Source organism: Oncorhynchus nerka, linkage group LG18 (genome assembly GCF_034236695.1).
Source record: "Oncorhynchus nerka isolate Pitt River linkage group LG18, Oner_Uvic_2.0, whole genome shotgun sequence".
In the NCBI taxonomy this organism is placed as follows: domain Eukaryota; kingdom Metazoa; phylum Chordata; class Actinopteri; order Salmoniformes; family Salmonidae; genus Oncorhynchus; species Oncorhynchus nerka.
The window spans coordinates 5,759,203-5,765,436 of record NC_088413.1 but is presented as its reverse complement, the minus strand read 5'-3'; the positions used below and the strand labels follow the sequence as shown (position 1 = coordinate 5,765,436).

Here is a 6,234-nt window from a genome sequence, read left to right as displayed (position 1 = left end):
GTCATAGTAGCATGATAGGTGGTGTTGTACAGGGTCAGTCATAGTAGTATGATAGGTGTTGTTTTACAGGGTCAGTTATAGTAGTATGATAGGTGTTGTTTTACAGGGTCAGTAGTATGATAGGTGTTGTTTTACAGGGTCAGTCATAGTAGTATGATAGGTGTTGTTTTACAGGGTCAGTCATAGTAGCATGATAGATGTTGTTTTACAGGGTCAGTCATAGTAGTATGATAGGTGTTGTTTTACAGGGTCAGTCATAGTAGCATGATAGGTGTTGTTTTACAGGGTCAGTCATAGTAGCATGATAGATGTTGTTTTACAGGGTCAGTCATAGTAGTATGATAGGTGTTGTTTTACAGGGTCAGTCATAGTAGTATAATAGGTGTTGTTTTACAGGGTCAGTCATAGTAGTATAATAGGTGTTGTTTTACAGGGTCAGTCATAGTAGTGTGATAGGTGTTGTTTTACAGGGTCAGTCATAGTAGTATGATAGGTGTTGTTTTACAGGGTCAGTAGTATTATGATAGGTGCTGTTTCAGGGTCAGTTATAGCATGATGACAGGTGTTGTTCCTACAGGGTCAGTCATAGTAGTATGATAGGTGTTGTTTTATAGGGTCAGTCATAGTAGTATGATACAGGGTCAGAGTAGTGTGTAGGTGTTGTTCCAGGGTCATAGTAGTATGATAGGTGTTGTTCTACAGGGTCATATGATGATAGGTGTTGTTCTACAGGGTCAGTCATAGTAGTATGATAGGTGTTGTTTTACAGGGTCATAGTAGTATGATAGGTGTTGTTTACAGGGTCAGTCATAGTAGTATGATAGATGTTGTTTTACAGGGGTCATAGTAGTATAATATGATCAGTAGTATGATAGGTGTTGTTTACAGGGTCAAATCATAGCAGCATGATAGATGTTGTTTTACAGGGTCAGTCATAGTAGTATGATAGGTGTTGTTTTACAGGGTCAGTCATAGTAGTATAATAGGTGTTGTTTACAGGGTCAGTCATAGTATTATGATAGGTGTTGTTTTACAGGTCAGTTATAGTATTATGATAGGTGTTGTTGTCAGGGTCAGTTAGTAGTATGATATGTCAGTAGTATGATAGGTGTTGTTCTACAGGGTCAGTCAGTAGTAGTATGATAGGTGTTGTTTTACAGGGTCATAGTAGTATGATAGGTGTTGTTCTACAGGGTCAGTCATAGTAGTATGATAGGTGTTGTTTTACAGGGTCAGTCATAGTAGTATGATAGGTGTTGTTACAGGGTCAGTCATAGTAGTATGATAGGTGTTGTTTTACAGGGTCATAGCAGTATGATAGGTGTTGTTTCACAGGGTCAGTCATAGTAGTATGATAGGTGTTGTTTTACAGGGTCAGTCATAGTAGTATGATAGGTGTTGTTTTACAGGGTCAGTAGTATTTGTTGTTTTACAGGGTCAGTCATAGTAGTATGATAGGTGTTGTTGTACAGGGTCAGTCATAGTAGTATGATAGGTGTTGTTTTACAGGGTCAGTCATAGTAGTATGATAGGTGTTGTTTTACAGGGTCAGTCATAGTAGTATGGTAGGTGTTGTTTTACAGGGTCAGTCATAGTAGTATGATAGGTGTTGTTTTACAGGGTCAGTCATAGTAGTATGGTAGGTGTTGCTTCAGGGTCAGTAGTATGATAGGTGTTGTTTTACAGGGTCAGTCATAGTAGTATAATGGTGTTTGTTTTACAGGGTCAGTAGTATAATAGGTGTTGTTTTACAGGGTCAGTCATAGTAGTATGATAGGTGTTGTTTTACAGGGGTCATAGTAGTATAATAGGTGTTGTTTTACAGGGTCAGTCATAGTAGTATGATAGGTGTTGTTCTACAGGGTCAGTCATAGTAGTGTGATAGGTGTTGTTTTACAGGGTCAGTCCTAGTAGTATGATAGGGTGTTTTACAGGGTCATAGTAGTGTGATAGGTGTTGTTTTACAGGGTCATAGTATGTATGATAGGTGTTGTTTTACAGGGTCAGTCATAGTAGTATGATAGGTGTTGTTCTACAGGGTCAGTAGTATGATAGGTGTTGTTTTACAGGGTCAGTCATAGTAGTGTGATAGGTGTTGTTCTACAGGGTCAGTCATAGTAGTATGATAGGTGTTGTTTCACAGGGTCAGTCATAGTAGTATGATACAGGGTCAGTCATAGTAGTATGGGTAGGAAAAGGTTTTACAGGGTCATAGTAGTGATAGGTGTTGTTTTACAGGGTCAGTCATAGTAGTATGATAGGTGTTGTTTTACAGTGGTCAGTCATAGTAGTATGGTAGGTGTTGCCTCACAGGTCATAGTAGTGTGATAGGTGTTGTTCACAGGGTCAGTCATAGTAGTATGATAGGTGTTGTTTTACAGGGTCAGTCATAGTAGTATGATAGGTGTTGTTTCACAGGGTCAGTCATAGTAGTATGATATGATAGGTGTTGTTATACAGGGTCAGTCATAGTAGTATGATAGGTGTTGTTTCACAGGGTCAGTCATAGTAGTATGATATGATAGGTGTTGTTTTACAGGGTCAGTCATAGTAGTATGATAGTATGATAGGTGTTGTTTTACAGGGTCAGTCATAGTAGTATGATAGGTGTTGTTCTACAGGGTCAGTCATAGTAGTATGATAGGTGTTGTTTTACAGGGTCAGTCATAGTAGTATGATAGGTGTTGTTTTACAGGGTCAGTCATAGTAGTATGATAGGTGTTGTTCTACAGGGTCAGTCATAGTAGTATGATAGGTGTTGTTTTACAGGGTCAGTCATAGTAGTATGATAGGTGTTGTTTTACAGGGTCATAGTAGTATGATAGGTGTTGTTTTACAGGGTCATAGTAGTATGATAGGTGTTGTTTCACAGGGTCAGTCATAGTAGTATGATACAGGGTCAGTCATAGTAGTATGATAGGTGTTGTTTTACAGGGTCAGTCATAGTAGTATGATAGGTGTTGTTTTATAGGGTCAGTCATAGTAGTATGATAGGTGTTGTTTTACAGGGTCAGTCATAGTAGTATGATAGGTGTTGTTTTACAGGGTCAGTCATAGTAGTATGATAGGTGTTGTTTTACAGGGTCAGTCATAGTAGTATGATAGGTGTTGTTTTATAGGGTCAGTCATAGTAGTATGATAGGTGTTGTTTTATAGGGTCAGTCATAGTAGTATGATAGGTGTTGTTTTACAGGGTCATAGTAGTATGATAGGTGTTGTACAGGGTCAGTCATAGTAGTATGATAGGTGTTGTTTTACAGGGTCAGTCATAGTAGTATGATAGGTGCTGTTTTACAGGGTCAGTCATAGTAGTATGATAGGTGTTGTTTCACAGGGTCAGTCATAGTAGTATGATAGGTGTTGTTTTACAGGGTCAGTCATAGTAGTATGATAGGTGTTGTTTTATAGGGTCAGTCATAGTAGTATGATAGGTGTTGTTTTACAGGGTCATAGTAGTATGATAGGTGTTGTTTTATAGGGTCAGTCATAGTAGTATGATAGGTGTTGTTTTACAGGGTCAGTCATAGTAGTATGATAGGTGTTGTTTTATAGGGTCAGTCATAGTAGTATGATAGGTGTTGTTTTACAGGGTCAGTAGTAGTATGATAGGTGTTGTTTCACAGGGTCAGTCATAGTAGTATGATAGGTGTTGTTTTACAGGGTCAGTCATAGTAGTATGATAGGTGTTGTTTTACAGGGTCAGTCATAGTAGTATGATAGGTGTTGTTTTACAGGGTCAGTCATAGTAGTATGATAGGTGTTGTTTTACAGGGTCAGTCATAGTAGTATGATAGGTGTTGTTTTATAGGGTCAGTCATAGTAGTATGATAGGTGTTGTTTTACAGGGTCATAGTAGTATGATAGGTGTTGTTTCACAGGGTCAGTCATAGTAGTATGATACAGGGTCAGTCATAGTAGTATGATAGGTGTTGTTTTACAGGGTCAGTCATAGTAGTATGATAGGTGTTGTTTTATAGGGTCAGTCATAGTAGTATGATAGGTGTTGTTTTACAGGGTCAGTCATAGTAGTATGATAGGTGTTGTTTTACAGGGTCAGTCATAGTAGTATGATAGGTGTTGTTTTACAGGGTCAGTCATAGTAGTATGATAGGTGTTGTTTTATAGGGTCAGTCATAGTAGTATGATAGGTGTTGTTTTATAGGGTCAGTCATAGTAGTATGATAGGTGTTGTTTTACAGGGTCATAGTAGTATGATAGGTGTTGTACAGGGTCAGTCATAGTAGTATGATAGGTGTTGTTTTACAGGGTCAGTCATAGTAGTATGATAGGTGCTGTTTTACAGGGTCAGTCATAGTAGTATGATAGGTGTTGTTTCACAGGGTCAGTCATAGTAGTATGATAGGTGTTGTTTTATAGGGTCAGTCATAGTAGTATGATAGGTGTTGTTTTATAGGGTCAGTCATAGTAGTATGATAGGTGTTGTTTTACAGGGTCATAGTAGTATGATAGGTGTTGTTTTATAGGGTCAGTCATAGTAGTATGATAGGTGTTGTTTTACAGGGTCAGTCATAGTAGTATGATAGGTGTTGTTTTATAGGGTCAGTCATAGTAGTATGATAGGTGTTGTTTTACAGGGTCATAGTAGTATGATAGGTGTTGTTTCACAGGGTCAGTCATAGTAGTATGATAGGTGTTGTTTTACAGGGTCAGTCATAGTAGTATGATAGGTGTTGTTTTACAGGGTCAGTCATAGTAGTATGATAGGTGTTGTTTTACAGGGTCAGTCATAGTAGTATGATAGGTGTTGTTTTACAGGGTCAGTCATAGTAGTATGATAGGTGTTGTTTTATAGGGTCAGTCATAGTAGTATGATAGGTGTTGTTTTACAGGGTCATAGTAGTATGATAGGTGTTGTTTCACAGGGTCAGTCATAGTAGTATGATACAGGGTCAGTCATAGTAGTATGATAGGTGTTGCTCCCACAGGGTCATCATAGTATATGATAGGTGTTGTTTTACAGGGTCAGTCATAGTAGTATGATAGGTGTTGGGTTTACAGGGTCAGTCATAGCAGTATGACAGCTGTTGTTTTACAGGGTCATCATAGTAGTATGATAGGTGCTGTTTTCACAGGGTCAGTCATAGTAGCATGATAGGTGTTGTTCTACAGGGTCAGTCATAGTAGTATGATAGGTATGTTTTTAGGGTCAGTCATAGTAGTATGGTAGGTGTTGTTTTACAGGTCAGTCATAGTAGTGTGATAGGTGTTGTTTTACAGGGTCATAGTAGTATGATAGGTGTTGTTTTTACTTAGTAGTATGATCAGGATCATAGTAGTGATGAATAGGTGTTGTTTTACAGGATTTTTCACCTTGTCTTTCGGAATTCAACCAGCGACCTTTACAGTAACTGGCCCAGCGCTCTAACCGTTAGGCTATCCTGCCGCCCCCTTTACGGTAACTGGCCCAGCGCTCTGACCATTAGGCTACCTGCCGCCCCTTTACGGTAACCTGGCCCAGCGCTCCTAACCATAGGCTACCCTGCAGCCCCTTTACGGTACTGGCTCCAGCGCTCTGACCGTTAGGCTACCCTGCCACCCTTACGGTAATTGCCCAGCGCTCAACCGTTAGGCTACCCTGCCGCCTCTTTACGGTAACTGGCCCAGCGCTCTGACCATTAGGGCTATCCTGCCGCCCCTTTACGGTACCCTGGCCCACGCTCTAACCGTTAGGCTACCCTGCCGCCCCTTTACGGTAACTGGCCCAGCGCTCTGACCATTAGGCTACCCTGCCGCCCCTTTACGGTACCTGGCCCAGCGCTCTAACCGTTAGGCTACCCCTGCCGCCTTTACGGTAACTGGCCCAGCGCTCTGACCGTTAGGCTACCCTGCCGCCCTTTACGGTAACTGGCCCAGCGCTCTAACCGTTAGGCCACCCTGCCGCCCCTTTACGGTAACTGGCCCAACGCTCTAACGCTTAGGCTACCCTGCCGCTTTTTACGGTAACTGGCCCAGCTCTGACCGTTAGGCTACCCTGCCGCCCCTTACGGTAACTGGCCCAGCGCTCTAACTGTTAGGTTACCCTGCCGCCTCTTTACGGTAACTGGCCCAAGCGCTGACCGTTAGGCTTCCCTGCGCCCTTTACGGGTAACTGGCCCAGCGCTCTAACCGTTAGGGCTCACCGTGCAGGCCTCCCGTTTACGGTAACTGGCTCCCCAACGTCTCTGACCGTTAGGCCTCCCTAGACGAGGGTCCTGCCGCCTCCTTTACGGTCTC

General features: G+C 41.5%; 1 protein-coding gene across 1 annotated transcript in view; it reads right to left on the bottom strand.

Annotated features, from left to right (window-relative positions):
• tll1 (tolloid-like 1) overlaps positions 1-6,234 on the bottom strand; it is a 447,864-nt gene that overhangs the window by 34,492 nt on the left and 407,138 nt on the right. The gene's annotated exons all lie outside the window — the stretch shown is intronic.